Below are 21,237 nucleotides of genomic sequence, written 5' to 3' on the forward strand. Positions count from 1 at the left end.
AGAAGAAAAATAAAGTCAACCTTCTTTACAAGTTCAGCTTACTTGACAAAGAACTTCCATTAAATTACTAAACAAAAAAGACCCTTCTTTTCTTCTGGTGCATTTGTTTTATGTTGGTTCATTTCAGCCATGATCCAGGGAAAGTGTTTATTTAGCCTATTAGCATTGCATAGCTCTCTACTTTTCTATAGAAAAATAGCATCAGCGACTCCAGATTCCAAAGTACAGGCTAGATATAGGAATATCATTTGTCTTTATCTGCTTAATCCCTGGAGTCTTGCAAGGATTTGGGCCAATTCCTTCAGTCAAGAAAGTGCACTTTAATCCTTTTTTTTTTTTTAAAAAAAAGACATTGCTTTATAAACTAAGATCAATAAAGATCCAGAAGCAACTTGTATTAAAAAAAAGTTAAACAGCTGGTTGTCCAGCAAGTAAAATTGATTACTTCCAAAGTTACTTATTTATGTAAATCAACTATGGCAGTCACAGGTAGAAAGAGTGGATTGAACAAGTCATCTCCAGAAGCCACAAGATAGAGTCACAGTTCTGAGAAACTGTGTACTAGTATAAATTGATAATGCATCAACAGTTTGCAGGTAGGAAGGATGTTTCTTATCAAGATACTATTAGTACAGTGGAAGCCAGGTTTTTCATCTAGGGGTGATTTGCAATGCACTTAATAGGTTGTGAAAAAGTTAGTTATAGACCTGACATTTCAAAAAAGACATTACTTTTCCAGTAAACTGTAGCAAAAGCTCCAGTCCCATGCAATCAACAGATTGTGAGCACAATGAAGGAGGTGGTGCACTTCTGCAGTCCCATGCAGCCATTTATATCTGCAGCTACGTATAGACACTGCAGGTTTTCAAATCCTTATTCCGGAGTGTAGTTAGGAGCTTACCCCTACAAAACCTGACAGGGCATGCAAGTACTTAGTATACCAAGCCTTGGTCACTTTGTCAAATTTGTGGGGACCTAGTCAATAAAGGGTTAAGTGGGTATCAGTCTACCAGTGTGCCAATGAACTAGCTGGAGACCATTTCCAGCCCTACCCCTGCCCCTGTTGTGGTGGAGAAAGAAGGCACACAACACGAGTTTTATTTCTCCTGCCTAAAGTATGTTCTTCTGAAAAGTCAAAGACAGTGTTAGATGTTAACTATAATATACTTAGACTTGTTACAGTTTCACCAGTTAAGATAATTAATTTAACTTCAAGACAGCAAGTCAACTAGTTTTTCCATTCTATTGTTCAGGGTTAGTACTGCTCCTCTAAACTAGTCCAGGAGTCCTTCATTTTCTTCTGTTACTGATTGGTACTTAAGGTAAGCTCACATATTGTGAGCTTTAAAGGTAAGCCATATAATAGCTCACAATGGAAGACTTATATAGCCAAGATGCACAGAAACTGAGACTTTAGAGCAGTTATGTACAATCCCACAGAAGGCATGTTGGCAATCTCCAGCTCAGTTGTACCCAATTAATTTTATTAAGAACAACTTATTTAGTCCAGAGAGTGGTAACAAGGTTAGAATAAAAAGCAAGTTATCATAAGTCCTCTGTCATTTGTAAGGATACCGCCAGCTCAGGAGCTCTCTGGGTATTTGTCCCCCCCAAACAAATCAGGCTTCTGGACTAGCAAATACAGATGCTGGAGCTCACCCAAGGATTTAATCAGAAACTCAAGTGGGAGGAACAGGCAGTGCTGAACACAGAATCTAAAGTCCGTTTTCATTTCAGACAGTGTTAAGGGAAAAGGGCTGACTGAAGAACTGCAGAAGGATCTCTTAAAAAATTAAAGTGAATAGATAAAACAGCATCAGCATCAAACTTAATATAAGTACAGACTAATGTAAGGGAGCGGAGGGAAAAAAAGGGAAGAGTGGTAGGGCTTAGCCCCTACCACTACATTTCTAGGAAGGTCTAGTATGAAAATGCATGCTGTTTTCATCATCAGGATGAAATGGAAGTCTTGCAGGCCTCTCATGAGATTTGCATGTTTACATTGTTACACTAGAGGTGTATTAGGGATGTGAATGCTTAAAGATTTGTTGTTTAAAGCACTAAGCCCAGCAATAACTGGTTACAGCTTACTGGTTATTTGGTGTGGGGTAGGATGCAGTGTAGCAGGAAAGGTTGGGGGGGGGGAGGAGGGAAGAAAGAGGAGGAGAGGAGCCATACAGTGCCCCAGCAGCACCTGCAAGACAGCACGGCAGGCAGAAGGGAGGAATTAAGAGGATGGACAGGTACCTACAACAAGGTCTATATATAAAAATCAGAAGTGGGGTAAAGAATAATAGGAATTTACTATTTACCATCTCTTAACTCAGAGAGAAGGGATACTTCTGTTGGTTCTTTTCTTAACCTGCTTCTTCAATTTTACAGAAGTCTTCACACAAATGTGTAATATGGAACTTCAGTCACACTGCTGTAGAAAGGTTTTGAAAGAGGATTGGCCAAATTCTCGCTGTGTACCAAACATAGTAAGTAGAGCTACAGCATTCAAAGTTAAAAATTCCCAAGTCTTTAATGCTGGAAGCTGTAAGGGGGGGAAAAGAGGAGCAGGGGACAGCTCAGTTTGGACAAGCACCAACCCTATTCTCCTTCACATCCAGTCATGTCACTATGAAATACAGAATACTAAGAGGGCTAGAAGGACATGTGATGCAATCAAGTATAGCATTTACATTCACTTTCCTGCCTTGCCTTCTCTCATGGAGAAGGAGAATTCTTAAAGAACATCCATTCTTAAGAAGTGGGAGTGTGGAAGCAAGTCATAACAACCACAGCTCACCTGGAAGCTTCTGAGAAGGAAAAGGCAAAACACCCACACACCACAACCATCTCTATTTTCTTATATCGGCCTTCCAGGACAATGGAACAATCATATCAGTAGCTACATGACACCGATACAAGCTGGTGGGATGCATATGTAGCAGAACTGCCAGAACTTTGACCCCACTTTATTCAGGGGTCAAAATTGGGGGGGGGGGGGGGGGGGGGGGGGGGGAAGGGAACGGAGGAAAAAAAAAGTAGCATGTGGTGGGGAGCTCCATAACCACCCACCCCCACAGCCTAACACATGCCCCTACAGACACACACATGCCAACCATACCCTTACACAGGAGCAAAAATTTTATTTTGTACTATTATTATGCAAACAATACAAAAATCAGGACAAATAATTTTAAAAAGTTAAAAAATAAAAGTTTAAAATGTTATTAGTAAGGGTTTGAGTTTTAGTAAGTTTTTTTCTGGTTCCAAGATGGCAAACTCCCCAGAAGTACTTCTGGGGGCAAAGGGAGGGATGTCAGGTGGCACATGTCAGGTGTTAAGGGTGTGACTTCCAGTCTTAAGATGATCAGGTGGCAGGACACTTGTCAAGGGCTGGGGCTACTTTATGGCTCTCAAGAGCTCACCAAAAGTTGCTAAGCAACCCTCCAGCAAAAATAAATTGCCCACCTCCAATATAGATCATGCAGGGCCAGGTCAAAGTAGTGCACTCCTACTTCCTGTAAAGTGTCGGTCTCCCCCACCACCCCATCTGTCAGTACCCAAGATAACTGCAAGCTGTCGAGAAACTATTTGGTTGATTAAATTATGTCACCTCAAGCCAGAGACCCAGAAGATTCCCCATGGAGCTCAACAGCAAGGCAGATATTAGGGAGGCTGCAGAGTTTGCCATTTGTAAGAATATCCTTTTACAAGATGTTATCACCGATTTCTACTTTAGTCTATACTAGTCAACCAACTTAATAAAAAAAAAAAAAAAAGCCACACTACAACCCATTTTTCAGCCATACATGCAACCCATTCTCTTTGTTATTCAAAATTGTTTTTAGAAGATCAGAATTTAAAATTTTTCCCCATTGCTTTTAATACTTCATATCAGTGGCTGTCGCCAACTCCCTCACTGTAGTGATTAGTTTTAATAGACACTGAAAACCTTAAAATGCATGAGTACAGACAGCAAGCAGAAGAAAGGGCATCCCAGAACAAGTCCATTTAAAGACTCAACCTCAAGCTTTGGATTTCTAGAACTGCACTTGAAGGACTTGGAATGAAGCCCTTCTTCCTGCATCAATATACAGTACACAAAAGTAGCAACTTGGAGCAGTTCTTGTAACCAAGAATTTAGTTACAAAAGCACCTTTTAAAAATTAAACTGTTCCCTAACTGTAGAGTAGCACGAACAAAATTAGGAGTCTAGTCAGTGATGCACTGCAGGCAAGATGGGAGTCCATGAAGGGTGGTTGCTTCTAAAGGAAGCCATCTTTTGGGCACAGAGAGAGACTATACCAGTGACAGAAAAAAATCTTCCTTGGATAAACAGGGAAATCCAGGGGAGCCTAAGGCCAAAAAAGAAGGTATATAGGCAGTGGAAGCTACCAAGGAGGAGTATACCTACTTGGCCTGCACTTGCAGGGAGACAGTCAGAAAGGCCAAAGCAACTGCAGAACTGAGGCTGGCAGCACAAGTTAAAAGATAGCAAGTCTTTTTTTTTTTTTTTTTTTTTTTTTAAAAGTATGTAGGGAGTAAGAGGAAGACACAGGGCATAGGACCCCTACTGAACAAGCAGGAGCAACTAGGTGACAGACCAGAGGGGGAGCTGAGCTCCTCAATGAGTTTTTTGCCTCCGTATTCCTTAACAAGGGTCAAGATAAGTCTCTAATGGGTTTTCAGATGTGCAGAGGGAAACCAGTCCACCAATTGTCAAAGCTGACTTGAACGCAGCCAGTCCATCCAAGTGACTATGCAGCAAGTCAGCAGGCCCAGATGAGCTGCATCCAGGGGTAGTGAAGGAATTGGCCGGTGTCATAGCAGAACTACTGGCATGGCTGTTTCAGCACTTGTGGTTCTCAGGTCAGGTCCTGGAGGACTGGAAGAGGGCCAGCATGATCCCTATTTTCAAGGGGAGGAAGGAGGATCCGAGTACCAATAGGCCAGTCAGACCTTTCCAAGGATGGAGGGGAGACTTTGAGAAGATTATACCCGTGGGAGTCCAGTGGGAAAAATAATGCAGCAGGGCAACTAGCATGGATTCATAGGAGGTAGATCATGCCTGACCAAATCTGGTTTCGTTTTATAATCAGGTCACAAAACACTTAGGATGCAGGAGTAGAGGTGGAGGTCGTTTTCTTGGATTTTAGGCAGGCCTTCAGTAAAGCATCTCATCCCATTCTCATAATGAAGTTAAGAGGCTGTGACAAATGTTTACATGGTTCAGTTGGTGGTAAGTTGGCTTAGCGGTCGCACCCAGAGAGGGGTAGTAGACAGGTTGGTATTGATCTGGAAGGATGTGGGTAGTGGGGTCCTGCAGGGTTCAGTCCTTGGACCTATATTCTTCAACATCTTCATCAGTGACTTGGACAGAGTATACCTCATGCTCACATCCAAGTTTGTGGACAATACCAAGTTGTGGGGTGAAGTACGCACTACAAAAGGGTAGGGAATAGTTGCAGGCAGACTGGACACGCTGGAAGAAGGGGCAGTATACAACAGGATGCAGTACAACAAAGACAGAGTGCAGCACCTAGGGCACAAAAAATATCTAGCTCACTTTCTGGCTGGGAAATGACGTTTTCAGTAGCACAGAATCAGATAGGGATCTCGGAGTCATAGTGGACTTCAAGATGAACATGAGTTGTCAGTGTGACAAAGTCAACATCAGCAAAACTAACCACAAAAAAAAAAAAAAAGCACAAACAGCAAAACTAACTACACATGGACAGCTCTGTGCAAAATAAAAATATGCTGGCTTCCTAGTAGGAGCCAGTGGTCCTCACCACCTCTCAGCCTTCCCAGGAAGGGAAAGCACTGCCTGGCAGGACAGCATAAAGGGCAGTCAGCAGCCAAGATGGAAGATGCCTCCTCATCCTTCCTCCTAACAGAGGATTCCTCTGCCAAGGAGCCCTGTCCCTTGCTGCTGATACCAAGTGCCCATGAAATTGCCTCTTTGCAATATTTTTTTTATTTTAGTAGTGGTAAAGAAGAAGAAAAAAAAATCATCTTTTCTGCCGTGAATTAAGTAGATCCCTAGTTGTTGGGGCACTGGCAGAATGACTCCTCAGTATTGGGAGAGAGTCACTGGTCTCCTTGCAGATTAGAAAAAAACCCAAAAGCTATTACAACTAACCCCACTCCTCCAGTAAAGAAAAATGCAAAAAAGCCTTGGTCTCTACATAGCCAACCATGGCTAAAATGACTGAGACGGTTGAAACTGGCACATTAAAAAGAGCAAAGACAAGTTCTAGTAATACTAGGCATTAAGTTCTCTCCCAGTGCAGTATCCATCCTACACTTGACAAGTCCATCAAACTTTCTGGCTAACAAGCAGCTGGTGTGCTGGCCCAAGTTATGGTCAAGTTCAGTTATCAACTTAGAAGTTGATGGGGAAGGAAAAAAAAGAAGGGTAGAAAGATATAGGAGGCTTCAGTACTACGGTTAGAGATAAGCATTTGATAATCATTCCTTTGAAGGGAAGTTAAAAAAATCCAATACTTTCCTTTGTGTTTGGTAGCAAACTGGCATACCATAGAATACGCTATTGTCAAGTTTAATCTTTGCAGTTCTTTAGATTAAGCTTGCTTTGCAAGTAAGGAGCTCATCCTTAGGCATGAGCTGGTAGAACAGGTAACAAGATCCTTCTTCCTTGCACATAATTAGCAATCTTCCCAATCACAGTTGTATTAGTTGCAATACATCTTTTGGTTTTTTGGGTTAGTTTTAAAAGAGAGCAAGACTTTAAATTGCACACTGTGGGACCAGGAACACACCATTTGCACAATACAATCCCAATCCTTACCTGGGTTCTTAATACTGCAGTACAAACAATATTGTTGAGTCAAGTATTAAGGTATTTGTGCAACAAAGTGGAGATGAATTTTTAGCATTTACTAACAGTGTAGTGATGCCATTTAATTTCTCTTGATTTAGTTCTTCCCATAACTTTAATTCCAAATTGCCACAGAATTAGAATATGGTTATCATAGGTAACAGCTAGGGTCTCTGCCACCCCACTGAATATTTAAGAGACATCCAGCAAGTTTAATTTATAAATAAAATGAAATGATATAGGAGTGGATAGGAAATGTTGTCTTAAATAAGCTGCAATTTATTACCCATTTCATTCAGGGATAAACTATTAGGCCCCCTTTACTGTGGCAGATAGAAGGGGCACACAAATTTATTGCAACTCCCTCTGCCGCAAGACAATCTTCCTCCCTTCACGTATGGATACATTTTAGGGTGGCATTACTCAGCCTATGCCCCGAGAGATTTAACATTTGAGTTAATACTTTTTGATAAAATCCTATTTAAGTAGGTTCTATCATTGCCTACAGCTTGTAAAGAAAGGTATACATCCCATTGCTAACTGACTGTGGTGAACCAAGCATTCATTCATAAAGTTAGTGCAAACTGCAGATTTGAATTAATGCTGCCTCCTCTGCATTTTCAAAATGTCTCTGCCAGCCACACAGCACTGTAGGCTGATATGATATAGTCTAAAGTTTTAAAGGGAAAGCCTCAATAATGCTGGGTAAAATTCCTGCCCATTTGCAACTTGGATGATGACAATCAACAGCTTTGGAAAAAAAAAAGTTTAATAAAATTGGAATATTTTAATTTGTTTAAAAAAAAAAAAGGTTGTGCATATGGCATTATTTTGGCTCTGGTTTAAAACACCGTTTGATTTAAGCTTTGCTTAGCCTAGTACAAGTAACACAGATCAAAATGGCCAAGCGCAGACATGGGTTACTGTAGGTTTTCTCCAGAGTTAAGTATGTTTGAGAAGTGAGACAATGCAACTTTACAAACAGACAAGCGTATGAAGGCCATTTGAAAGCTCTATGTACCTTTCAAACTGATTGAGTTCAGTCTTTGAAGAAGAAAGCATCAACTTTCTTCAAAGCCAAGTACTTTTTATGCACAGTTTTTTTAAACAGGATAGCATATACATCAATGCATTACAAAACTGCAATCATGAGCTGGTAGTTTTATGCAGATTGCTCTGACAGTATGCTAAACAACATGCATTAAGCATGGAAGATGTGCCAAATTAACCCTGTACCCTCCTTGGGTGCCACTCTAAATTGCTTTTCCTGACCAATCTACTGATCTGCTCCCTGGCCTGAATTTCTACCCTGATCCGATCCACTGCATTCTGCCCTGCCACCATGCTGACCATCTCCTCCCCAATCTGCTGCATGCCACAGATGCTGCCCATGCCACATGACAGACACCCTTGCAATGAGCTATGGAGCTACTTATTTAGACACACACTTTACCATGTTCCCAACTTAAGTTATTCTTCTTATTCCATACCCATAAAAAAGTGACAGCTAGGAACTGTGCTGCAAACTTCCATAATATCCTTCCTTTAAGAGCACTTCAGGTACAGTTTATGCTGCACTGCACTCATGGGTTGTGAAATAAAACTGTAGTGAGTACATCATAACTTTAGCAATAAGACTGTATATATTGGTAGACATGAAAAAAAAATATGGAAGATGCCTCTGTCAGCTTCTGGATTATTCGTAGGCTTTGTTCTATGTTAAGAGCTGCACACAGTTTGGGGGTTTTTTTGTTTTTGTTTGACTTTTTTTGAGATTTCTTTAACATGGACAGTAAGTAGGAGTTAATTGGTCTTCATAGCCTTGCAGTAATAATTTCTCTCATTTGGTTACATTTAAAAAAAAATGTTAGAATGGTTCCTCAACAAGAAAACAGTCAAAATTAGACTGCAGTCTAGTTAAATAACACATCACTACCTTGATACTGTTATGTTTACTTAATTTGTTACATTAGTCTACTGTATGTACCTAAGCTTTATTAAAGCTTAGAAACTACTCTCCCTCTCCAGTTAAACTCAAAATTAGCCTTCCCCCCCACCCCAAAAAAAATAAAAAAAAAATGCTACATCAATACATGAAATCCATGCTTCAGCTGTAGATTTTTATAGTCAGAACACAACGTTGACTACCTTAGAGTTTTCATCAAGGATTCTAGACATTTTTTCCATATAGTATTTAATCATTCCATAACATGAACTCAACTGCTTATTTAAGCTGCTTGGTATATTTGCAAAGATACACCCTTGCCGCAAACCAGCTCCCAGTACATTCTTCCCTCAGCTCAACAATGTACTGAAGGATAAAAGCTTGGGTCTATTTTAGGCTAGAGATGTACAATGGAGAAAGAGGTCATGAGCAATTTTGCCACCCCACCTTAAAGATCTGATAGCTCCAGCTGCTCAAAAGATGCTGGAAGAAGTCTGAATAGCATACAAAAGAAAAGTTACTCCCAGACTACATGGGCATTTATACATGCGCTGGGGGGGGGCCCCGGACACTGTCCAAGAGCCACTGTAATGAAAGCACCCAGAGCATTCTATGCATGAGTATCTGTGCTTAAAAATGGCAGCAGGGGTGCTTGATCTGAAGATGACTGAACAAGCTTTAGATAGTGCCCCCACCACCATTTTTTTCAGTACAGGAATGCTCATACACCAGACTCTTGAGTACAGTAGTTGCCATGCTTCAGAAGACTCAATCAAGTAAATACAGCACACTGGAGCAGCCTCACTGCTTGTGTATAGGTGCCCTTTGGTCCTTAATAGACTTTAGTGTCATTAATCTAAGAATACTTGAAGAAGGTGGTGCAGCTAAGGGAGATGTCATGACCAACAAGTTACTGAACTGACATGACACCACCAGCTCACTTTAAAAAGTCAATTTGGGATGCGTTCCTTTGATCATTAAAATTTCCAGCTGATGATTCCCCCCCTCCCCCAAATTCAGACTACCTTCCATATATCTTCCAAGATTCCAAAAAGCTTTCATTTATCCCCAACGTGGAGTTCAGTTTTTCCTAAACACTTGCATATTTAGGAATTTCCTATGCAATATTCATGAGTTAGAAGAAGTTGAGGGAATCCAAGATTTAGGCAGACAACACTCCCTCCCCATACATTCCTGTAATACCAGTTAAAAGCATTTGTTTCACATTTGCTTCAGTATGGAATTGACAGAAGTTCTGCATCCTCTCTATTCTGCCACTGCAGCAATTTAAGAGTAAAGATGATTAAAACATGGATCACTGTACCAACACTACTCATTCAAGATATGTCTGGGTATACAGAGAGTTAAAAAGGCTTTAATATTTATATACTAGGCCCTAAAGCAGGGGTGGGTAAAATATGGCTCTTGGACCAAATCAACCCATGAACTGACTGGATCCAACCTGTAGCTATCCTGTGGTACTCTGCATGGAGCCAGGCCCGTCTCCTCCTTTTGCAGCTTCTCTCGTGCCAGGAGTGGCAAAGTCAGGCAGATTCTGTCTCACCATATGAGGCTCCAGCTCCTAGCCACTTTCCACCCACCTGGCCTACTGCAGATGGCTGCTCACCACTAGAGGTGCACCGATAGATGGGTCCAATATTAGATCAGCACCAATATAAAAAGAAAATTGTCTGCATCGGCAACTGGCCTGATATGGCTGATAAGTGGCCCGTGCATGTGCATAGCCATAGTGCAGCATGCAGGTGGTGAGGAACACAGCCCAGCAGCTTGGAGAGCTGCATGCGGCTGGTGAGTTGTGTGCCAGAAGGAAAGGCGGAAGGCAGATCAAGGACCCTCCCCACTCCCTAAAGTGAGGGAGGAGTGGGGCTGGGGCAAGTGCTGCCTACCTGGGACAGGGGACAGCTCCTGCTCAGAGGAGGGCATGTGCCTCCAGATCTACACAGGGAAGGGAAAAGGTAGGCTGGAGCCAGGGCTCTTCCTGGCCTGCCCTACCTCAAACAGAAGAATCGGAAGATCCATTAATCTCTCCAAATCAAACACAGAGGCTTCAAAGCCAATTCAAAAGAGATTTAAAAAAAATTGGGCGGGGGGGGGGGGAGTATAAAGCCTGTGACTATGTACCTTGAGGTGCCAGGTGCAGCTCATGAAAGCAGAGATGGTGAGGTGGATGGAGCCTCTCAGCATCCAGTTCTGGTCCACTTCTGGGTCCCCCGCCAAGTATGCAGGGGACCTCTCCCACACTTCCATGAGATGCTCCATCTGTCCCACCATCTCAGCCTTCACAAGCTGCACCCAGTACTTTGAGGTACACAGAAAAAACAAAAAACACCCCAAAAAACCTAAAGCTGCATCTAAGAAATCAGCAACTTTCTTGAATCTGGAGGTTCAATTCAGATTCTGGCCAAAACAAACCAAGACAGCGATCCAAAAAAACAGTCAATCTAATCATTGTCCCCCCAAATTGGGCCAAATCTGAATCAAACACTGCTCATCTGCTCCTGGGTAAAAAGCAGCAGCCCAGCATGCTTGAAGCACACTGCTTGACACAGTACCTTATCTACACACTCTGCAAAGTGCTACAGAAAGAACAATCTACTAGTTTAGAATATCAGGAGTCTGAGTAGTAGGTTTAAAAAAAAAAAAAAAAAAGACATGCCACAATGAGAACTCTAGATGTGTTGAAGCTTACCTGATATTCCATTTTAGTAACTGACCATTTTTAGGAGGACTTTCCCTTTTAATTTTAACTAGCAAGGGCTGTAAAGCATCTAGAATACCATTAAAACTTGAATTGGCAGCAAGCTACATAGCAACAGTTCTGTGCCAATTGACCAAGCCACCCCAAACCAATACATTTCTATGCATTTCTGCCCTAGAGGAAAAAGAGCCTTACTTGCTGCATACAGTTAAGAATGGACAATGGTCTCATGAAACACCATCAGGGAAAAAAAACAAAAAACAGAGCCACCAAACCAGCCTTCCCAAAAAACACTACAAAAATAAAAAAAAGAGACAACTGTCCAGATGCAAGATGCATCAAAACAGCAGCTGTGACTCAAGTTTTGGTTACTTTACAATGTAAAGCAGAATTCTTTTCTTAAGAAAAGTTCAAGATGCTTGGCACTTTCCTACTTGTGTTACAATAGCATTGTACTATTGTCCTGACCTAGAGAGGATCACAGAACGCATGTATACTTTTTTTGCTATATAAAAAAGCACCTCACAAGCTGACCTGCAAAAAAGTTGCAGTATTAACTCGTTAAGTTAAAAGCCTTATTGTCTAGGCAGCTGTGCAAAGCTACACTAAGCCAATTTTTAGTGTATTAATAGATAGTTCTTTCGACTTGGTCTTACATACGAGTTGAGGCACTCATTTAACTATGGCATTCACTTCTGAAGAGCACCTGAAGTCCAGAGGAACCACAGCAGTTGTTTAAGGTAAACTAGCATAGGCCTCTTGCACCAAAGTCCCCCCAACCTGAAAGAGACTATAATATTTTGTTAGTTGAACTGTGTCAGTGGAATAAGCAACTACTCTTCCATGGGACTTCAGAAGTAGTTGTGACAAAAATCCAGTCAGCTTAGAGACGGGTTAATACAGATTTCATACAAATAATAGAAAATTAGGGTTGGAAGGGACATCAGGAGGTCATCTAGTCCAACCCCCTGCTCCAAGCAGAACCAGCCTTAATTAAAATCATCCCAGCCAAGGTTTTGGGGTCTTAAAAACCTCTAAGGATGGAGTTTCTACAACCTTTCTGCAATGTTTTCTGTATTAAGCACTGTACAGTGTATGGTACTGAAAGCTACCACTTTAGAGATAAGATACCGTACACCAGGTAACCAGGACTGAATAATGTAGCATTCCCTCCAGCTACCTTATCTTTCAGTGAATAAGGGCACAAGCTATGGTAGCAGATTACAAAAGATAGATTCTACAGAAGTGTGTTTGCAGGACAGCCATGTTTCCTGCACTTGTCATTGTGACATGGGCAGATATTCTTCCTGTAGGTGACAGTATTGAAGAAGATATAGGACTCATCTGTGTGGAGGGGAAAATTTCCCACTGTTCCAATTTAATAGGGTCAGGCTCATATACAAGAGTTAAAATTTTGACCAGCATAGCTTAGAAGTTCTTCAAGAACTTGTTCCAAGGATCATAAATGGAGAATTCAACAGGAGTAAGCTGAACTATCTAAACCCCACTGGAAGCTATTTTTGCCAATGCACTCAATAGTGAATGGAAATCTGTTTAGTTGGAAGCCTGTTTAGCGTGCAAGTAAAGTTGTCACTGAATAGTTTTGTAAATTATTCAAACTTTTAAAAATGTGAAATTATGCATCAAGATCTATCCCTTAAAGAAACACTGACAACAAGTCCCACGTCGATGAAACTAATTAAATTTGCAGTTTGTCAAAAAGACTGCATATTTACATACCTTCTCTAGTATCGCTAGATCACATAATAGTTGCAAGTGTCATTAAGTACTACCCTGGTCAGAATTCCAATGATATTAAAGAAATTAGCATTTCAAGGTCAGCAATAAGCCAATACATCATTCTCATGCAATGAAGCACTAAGTAGTCTTCTTTAAAAAAAAAGTGTCAAGCTTTTTGCCAAGGGGCAAGCTGTGTTCAGTTATGGTCACTTGGCCAGTGTATGAATTCACAAGTAAACCTCCTCCCAGGATGGAGGATGTCAGCAAGGGGACTGTGCGGTCCTAAAGATGCTCTGCACAAACTTGGCCTGTTTGGACAATTTAGATGCAAGGCTGTTCTCGGGTTTTTGTCAAGACATTTAGCTCACCAATGGAGTGTGGGGAAAAAAACGGGACTTGTGCACACCGTGCAGAAAACAACCAAAGAAGTCTAATTTGGAGAAACAAACCTCAGGTGCCATTCATGATTCCTGCACCAAAGAGGAAAAAAAAGAAACCCACGAAACCACTTGCTTCTTACCTCATATCTCCATGTCCAGTTCTGAGGGAAGGGTTTGATATGTGCACATGTATGTAAAACAAGCTCTATTCAAGAGTCGAAGGAATAGGGATGTTTCAACATTTGCACATTTATTTGTTACCTCATATCAGAAGGGGACAGAAGTTAAACTTCCTCAGTCATTCTCTGCTCTATCTCCAGACCTCAACCCTGTAAGCTCCACACCCATGCCATTACCTGTGATTAAGTTATTGACTGCATATCATTTGTCATTAAGAGTTAGATTTAGAAACAATGGTAGAGTTTACATTCTGTTAGACAACCTTAAATAATCATTTACTCAAATCAATGATGCCATTGTTCACATGCCACAGACCCTACCCAATGTTGATGAAGTACTAAAAGCCAATTTCTACAAAGTTTATTCCCCTTTGACAGTGTTAGACCAACTAAAGCAAGGTAGATCAGGTCCACATTTCTGATTTAAAATGAAACATCTCAGGTAGAAAAAAAAAAATGCTAAACTTAAGCCCAAGATGAACTACAAGCTCTACTCCAAGTCTGCCTGACTGCTACCTCCACTGCACATGTATTCCCCCCCCACCCATTTAAGCCTGAGCTTCTGTACAACACTACCATGCTCTGCTGATCAGTTGCTGGGTTTCAAAGATGCTGAAACTCATTTCCATGACAGTGATTCTCAACCAGGGAACTGGGATATCTGGGAGAGGGAAAGGAGGTGGAGCAGAGCTACCCTTTGAAGGGTGCTACAGGAAGTATGAGGACATAAGCATGCAAGGGCTGGCTCAGGCTCTCTCTGCTTAGCTGTTCCCCTACCCTTACTGCCTGCCCCTTCTATAAAAAGGTAAGCCCTGTAATAAAGTTTTTGAAGTGGGGTGCCACACAGTTTAATGAAGTTATATAGGGGTTTCCCCAAGTCCAAAGAGGTTCCACAGAGGCAGTTTTAAAAAAAAAAAGGGTTGTAGGTTTAAAAATTCTTATTTCACCAACTCTCCCCCCACCCCCCCAAGATATTCATATAGCTATTTACCCTTATTATAACCCCCCCAGTATTCTTCTTTAATGTTATTTACAGAAGACCCTAATAAGCAGTTAAAATAGCAATAGCTGCCTCATTCCTGGGTTATTCTAGTGACAAGGTAGCAGAAAGTAGTCCAGAAAAGCCACAATTTTCAGTGGTACAACCCAAAAGCATAAACTATAGGAAACAGTCAACTATAGTAAAGACAAATAGCCATAAGAATGGCTTGTAAATAATAGAATAGAATGAATATTTAACTTAAACCAATTACTGTACATCTTTCAAGCCAACATCTACCTATATATTAGTTTTTTGACCAGACAAGTGGCTTCTAGTATGCAGCAGCACTTACTTCATTGTAAAGCCAAGACAACAAAGTATGCCCTAGTAGATGTTTTGGATAGGGAATCCAGGAAAAAGATGACAAAGTTGAGATTATTACACTTGAAGCCAATAAAGATAACCTTTTCAAGAGTTAAGTTAACTAAGATCCTAGATTAGTGCAACAAGCCTGCTTTCTCCAATATAGCCACACAGCTCTCTACCAACTACAATCAATTAGAGACTGTTTGTTTTACTTTGCAGGTGGACAACAGTTGAGCTTTTGATCAAAAGTTCAAGAACTAGTAAAAAGTTTGTTTAAGGAATAGCAATTCAGTTGGTCTGGTTAACCCATTGTAATTAAAGGAAATTCTGAAGATTGCTCAACATCATTGTAATTAGATTTCAATAGGATTTCAATAGGATGTGTTGATTACTTTTGGAGCAAAAAAAAACTTACCAATCACTTCAATTGCAGTGATCAGGAATCATATTGGCCCTAATTTATCATAAGAAGGTTACATTAAAGTTCCCAAAAAAGTCTACACCCCTTTAAAGAAAGAAAAAAAGATTGCCAGAAATTTTCAGGCAGCAAAAATAAAAATTTATCTCCTTGTACATTTCATGTTGTGCCATTTTGCCTGTGAGCTAGTCTGTCTGCAGAAAAGATAGCACCAAGGTTATATTGAGCTGTGTAAAGAATACCCAAGTACCATTTTTATGTACTGTTAATAGCAATAGAAGTAAGAGTTGGAAAACATGATGTAACATTGCTTCTATCCACCTATGGAAGAATCCCTACTCCATTTTGAACCGATTCTGACAGCATCCAGCAGTTCCCACAAAAAAAACCCAAAATCCCCATTCTAAGCTTAGAAGATTTCTAGAAAAAGTTATTCATCTGTATATAATTTCCCCCCATACCTTAAAGGGAGTCTTAAAGAATTTTAGAAGCTTAAGACATAGTTTAGTTGCACAGAAAATACAAAGAGTGACATTAGACCACTTTGCTTTAAGAGTCAAATCATCCAAAGTTAGACAATGTCAGTTCTAGATGCCTTACAGAAGCCCCTGCAAAACAAGACACACTACCATGGCTCAGGATTCCCACCCATTAGAAGTGAGTATTCAGTTTGTATTCTCAGGCATCCATAGAAGAGAATGACTGATATTTCATGCTCAGTAGGATTTTAATTACTGTGAACATTGTAGTTCAGACTATCAAGGAAGCAGTACTGGGGGGGTAGGGCAGCAACCTCCAAGTGCTTTCATCCATGCCAACATTAGCTTGAACACAGACTACTCAAGCTAAAAGCCTAAAAAATAAAAAAAAGAAAAGAAAAAAAGGAGTCCCACCACAGTAGAAAGGAATAAGCAGGAGGTGAGCAAGAACCCCCCTCCCCACCAATGCCTACTGAGATCTGCAATTTGACATTTTTAAGAGGTTTAATTATTTTTTACTGAACTATTCAGTGACCACTTTTCCATTTGCACACTAAACAAGTTTCCATTCATTATGCCCCAAGGATTCAAGTTCTGGTACACTGGAAGCTATTTCTAACAGCAAAGTCAATGCTTTAAGATACTCCAATTTACTTTAGTTAAAAGGCTGCACTTGTGGTCCCTGGAATGAGTTCCTCAAGAGCTTAAAAGCTATAATGTCAGTTCAAAATGTAATAGCCTTATTATACCTAGTGTAAATTAAAGATAGTAGTAAGCTAAACAAGCAAAAAAATTCCAAGTCAACCTGTCAAGGTATTTTTAAAAAAAAAAAGTCAGAAGCCATTTTAAAAAAGAACCCCCTTAAACCCACTTCATATTTTTAACATTTTAAACATACAGCAATGCCCCCTTCCTCCCCAAAGATTTGCAATGCCATGTTCCTTCATACAACATGGTATTAACAGAAGATACTACTCTTTATACCAAGGGTATATTTTGCTTACACTTCAGGGTGTTAAGCTACGCTTTATAGCTCTAAGGGGCATCACTTCAACATCTTAACTGAATCCTGCAAATTCGTTACTTTAAGCTAAATACATTTATTTCTCCCTCCCACACTAACATTATAGGAGATCTGGACTACAGACCATGCAGTTTTTATGAAAAAGGAAAAAAATTACACTTTTAAAAATTTCCAGTAGCACTTAAGAAAGCTTGAAATCAAGTTGCATACTGAAGGCAGGACACAAGAGGTCAGTGCCAGGGAACTGTAGCATCACCACAAATAATCATCCTTTGGCCCCAGAAGACATCCGTCAAAGACAGCTTACAGTACGCCTTATTCCTCTTCATGAGGAGTTTACAAAAAATGAAACAGAAGCATTGAAACCAGGGGAAGGAGTAACTAGAACATTATCCTCAAAACTCATTCCCTGCTATGAATGTCATTTACCTCAACAGCTAGTCAGATGAATGCCATGGGAGATGAGCACCACTTAACCATAGATCTTCTAGCTTCAGAAAAATTAAAGCAGATGCTTCTCGTTTGTTCAACAGTAGCCACTTACATTGCTAGTGAATACCACACTAAATGAAGTGCCTCCCATGATCACGAGCACAAGTCCTGCGGGCCGGATTTCTGAGGAGAAGCCTTCTTCCCAAAAAGCTAACAGAAGCTCCTCCGGTTTCTGGGCTCTGACACCACCAGGGAAAAGAAAACTGCTCTTTGAACAGCAAGGCCAGGCATCGGCAGAGATATTCCCGCAGTCACCATCTTCTGGATGCTTCCCCCACCCTTGCAGGTGCAATCGCTCCCTAGCGCGCCAGCACTCCCTCGGGCAACTGGCAGCGCTCGGAGGCCCCCCGCGCTCAGGCCTCTCCAGCAACTCACGTGGTGCAGCATCCAAAGGTTACACACCCCGTCTGGCGGAGAGTGACAGTGTCAGTACCGCCAGCGCGGAAGGCGCTTCCTGCTTCGCAACGCGGCCAGCCCGCCGCCACCGGCTTCCGCGGGCCGCTGCCGGCGCCTGCGGCGGCCCTCGATCCATCCCGGGGGCATCTCAGGCCCGGGGGAGCGCACCCCGCCCCACCCCGCCCCGGGATGAAGCGACGCCAGGCGGAGCGCGGGGAGGGAGGGACGCGGGCGAGGAGACACCCTCCACGACCAGCTGCGGCTTCGGCTCCAGACGCAGCCCGGCGGGGGGCGACCGGCTCCCTCCTTCGCCGCCTGCAGGGGAGGATGCCGTGCAGCAGCCGCCGCCTAATCCCGGCGATTTAACCCGGCAGGGGCCCGGAGCCACCTGCATCTCCGGGCTGGCCGGGGGGGCGCTCGGTGCCTCCTACCAACCCCGGGGGCGGGGGGGGGGGCGGGTGAAGCCGCCCGCGGCCCCCACAGCGGCTCCCCTCAAGGTCACGGCCGCCAGGTGCGCGCTACGCGGGGCCTCCCCGAGCACCTGCCGACACGGCCCTGCGCGTGAATAGGGTGGGGGAGGGGACCGAGGGGCCGCAGCGCCTTACCTCGGTGCAGCCCCGCTGCAAGGAGCCGCCGGCCCGACCGCCAGCCCCGGCGCTGCCCGGCCCGCCCCGCCCCGCGCAGCGCAGCGCAGCGCCGCCCGCCGGAGGGAAGCGGCGCTCTGCGCGCAGGGGAGGGGACACGCGCAGGGGCGGGCTCCCCCCTCCCGCCCCGCCCCCGGCAGTTCCTCACGGCGCCCGTAGCCCCCGCACTCACCCACCCGCCGGGCCGCAACCGCCAGCGGGCCCCGGCCGCGCTCACGTGACAGGCCCGGTTCGCAAGCAGGGAAACAGGCGGTGGGGGGCGCCGCGCGGCGCCTTCAATGGGGGCGGTGGGGGCGGGGCCTGTGATTGGCACCGGTGCCGAGCGGGCGGGGCCCCGCCCCCTTCCTTTGCCGGGCTGTCCCATTGGCTGCGGCCTCTGACGTGTTTGTTTCCATGACGCGGGAGGCGGGCCCGGGCGTTTGATGAGGCCCGGCGGGCTCGCGCGCGGTCACTTTGCCACGAGCGTGGGGCTCTGCCCCGCCCCTCCCCCTGCGGGGCCCGGCTGTAAGGGGCCCTGGCCCGGCCCGGCCCGGCCCCGCGCGGCGGGGGGGACTCGCTGGGCGCCGACGCGGTGATGCAGCGCGGGGGGGAGCTGCGGCCGCGCGGGCTCCGTGTCGCCGCCTGCCCGGGAGCCCGCGCGCGCGCGTCGGGAGCGCCGCCCTCCCAGGCCGGCTTCGCCTGAGCGGGCTGGGAGCCCCAGCGGGGCGTCGGGCCAGGGGATAAAGGCCCGGCCCCAAGAGAAGCTGCAGGTGTTCAGTCCCTGCCTGCGGGAGGGGAAATCGCCAACCTCAGAGGTTATGAAGACTCGGCTAGACAAAGTCCTGGCGGGGGTGATATGGCCGGGGATGGCACTGCTCTCAGTAGCGGTTGGACTAGAGCAGCGGTTCTCAACCTTTTTTGTACCAGGACCCATTTGTAAATTTGATGTCTGGTCCCTTGCTTCCAGTCTGCTGTGAAGGGGGTCCAAGCAGCCCCTGGCAGGTTGGATCTCTGCCAGCCGGCAAGGAGGAACCCAGGTTCCCGTGCTTTTCTCCTTCAAAGGATACGTTTTTAAAGTTTGTTCACGACCCTTGCATATATTCTCACAACCCACTTTTGGGTTAGGTTGAGAAATGATAGACTAGACCTGCTGAGGTCATTGCCAACCCTCAGTTTCTGTGAAGACAAAGGCAGGCCCCCACCCTTTGGGCTCAAACCGTTTGTCAGGGGCCGTTGTGGCACCCAAGGGTTGAGAAAACAGTGCAGTAGTCCTGGTTCCCACTCCCGTTTCTGACATGGATCAGCCCTGTTTTGGTGAGAGAACTGCTAGCCGTAAGGCACAACTGTGCTGGATGCTCTTGGTTTGGTTCTTGGGAGTCTTTTGTTTTTGACACAAGAGCATCTACTCTGGAGGGCACTTCATTGGAACGGATGGCCAGCTGTGCTCCAGGCCCTCAGCCCTTCATAAATACCCCGTCTCACCATTGTTGGGCTCAAGTCCCGGAGCTGTTAAAGCCAGCACTGTAAAAGACATAGGGAAGCTCATATAACACGCAGAGAGAGTGAGCCTGAGGCAAGTAACTGAGCCTAGAGGGTTAAGGCAACACAGTGAAGTCAGCATAAACCAGTCCAGGAGCCCCAGCAAATAAATAAATCATTCTGACTACCTTATCATCACTGCTTGCTTGTGCTTCATTGTCACTTCCTCTATTCTCACCTGAATCTCTTTCATCTCTCCTCATTCAAGTGAAGCAATCAAACAATAAATGCTAACAGTAATTGGCTCCTGCCCATTTTGAATGCCAGCAAAAAATACTACCTTACCCCACATACCTGGAGGTCATTTGAGAAATCGGAACAACGAAACACAAATCTTTCAGAGTAATAGATCAAGATTCATTCTTGACTTTCTTCCCAGAAGAAAATAAAATCTCCAGCCACATACATCAGAAGAAATTCTCTCACTGCAACTCAGTGTCCTCATCTGCACTGATGCATTGTGGCTCAGCTAGACTTCCCCAGACACTTGAAAATTGCATTTCTGAATACAGCTTTATGAGACTGACAGATGTGTTCTGCACACTTCTGTCATGTCTCATGGCTCTTAGGCAGACAAACTAGCTTTGGTAGAGCCAAGAAAGAATGAGCTGGTTAAGGCACAAGGATCTCATTCATTTCTGGATCTGCCACAGATTTCTTGTGTGACCTTGGGAAGGTCAGCCAGTCCCGCTGGGCTTCTGTTCTCAATTCATAAAATGGGAATAATTATATTTCCCCATCTTAAAGGGATGATGTGACTATTAATTGTTGTGCGGTGCTTGGATACTGTAGTGAGAGAGGCCAGAAGAGTGGATACTTTTTCACAGACACAGAATATTAAGCTGTCACTGTTACAGTTATTGCAGTGTTAACATTTATTCTACAGTTGCATCCTAGAACAATGTAAAAGTATGCAACAAAAAAGGTGGAAATAAAAAGTTATTTTCACAGCTACTTCTCTGAAAGGTTTTCAAAATGCTTCAGAAATTTAGTTTCAGAACTAGAGTGTTTTCTACTATTTTCCCAAGAGACCTGATTTCACAAAAGATTTCGTAAGACATTCCTCTTTCCAAAGGTTAGGATTTCTGATGGGGTAACAAAAACACTTCGTCTCATTTAGGTC

The 21,237-nt window shown here is 43.7% G+C and overlaps 1 protein-coding gene across 8 annotated transcripts in view; it reads right to left on the reverse strand.

Moving 5' to 3' along the window:
- ATP2B1 (ATPase plasma membrane Ca2+ transporting 1) overlaps positions 1-18,883 on the reverse strand; it is an 88,721-nt gene extending 69,838 nt beyond the window's left edge. For 3 of the 8 annotated variants that reach the window (XM_090042668.1, XM_090042662.1, XM_090042669.1), the window contains exon 1: positions 18,769-18,883. The gene's annotated coding sequence lies outside the window, so the exon portion shown is untranslated. Of the gene's footprint in view, positions 1-17,493; positions 17,512-17,608; positions 17,863-17,931; positions 18,158-18,557; positions 18,708-18,768 lie in introns of those variants that run through there. The other 5 variants (XM_090042666.1, XM_090042663.1, XM_090042664.1 and 2 more) reach the window with 5 other exon arrangements.
- Positions 18,884-21,237: the final 2,354 nt, after the last annotated feature.

This window comes from Crocodylus siamensis, chromosome 4 (genome assembly GCF_052110815.1).
Source record: "Crocodylus siamensis isolate JL-2025a chromosome 4, ASM5211081v1, whole genome shotgun sequence".
Taxonomy (NCBI): domain Eukaryota; kingdom Metazoa; phylum Chordata; order Crocodylia; family Crocodylidae; genus Crocodylus; species Crocodylus siamensis.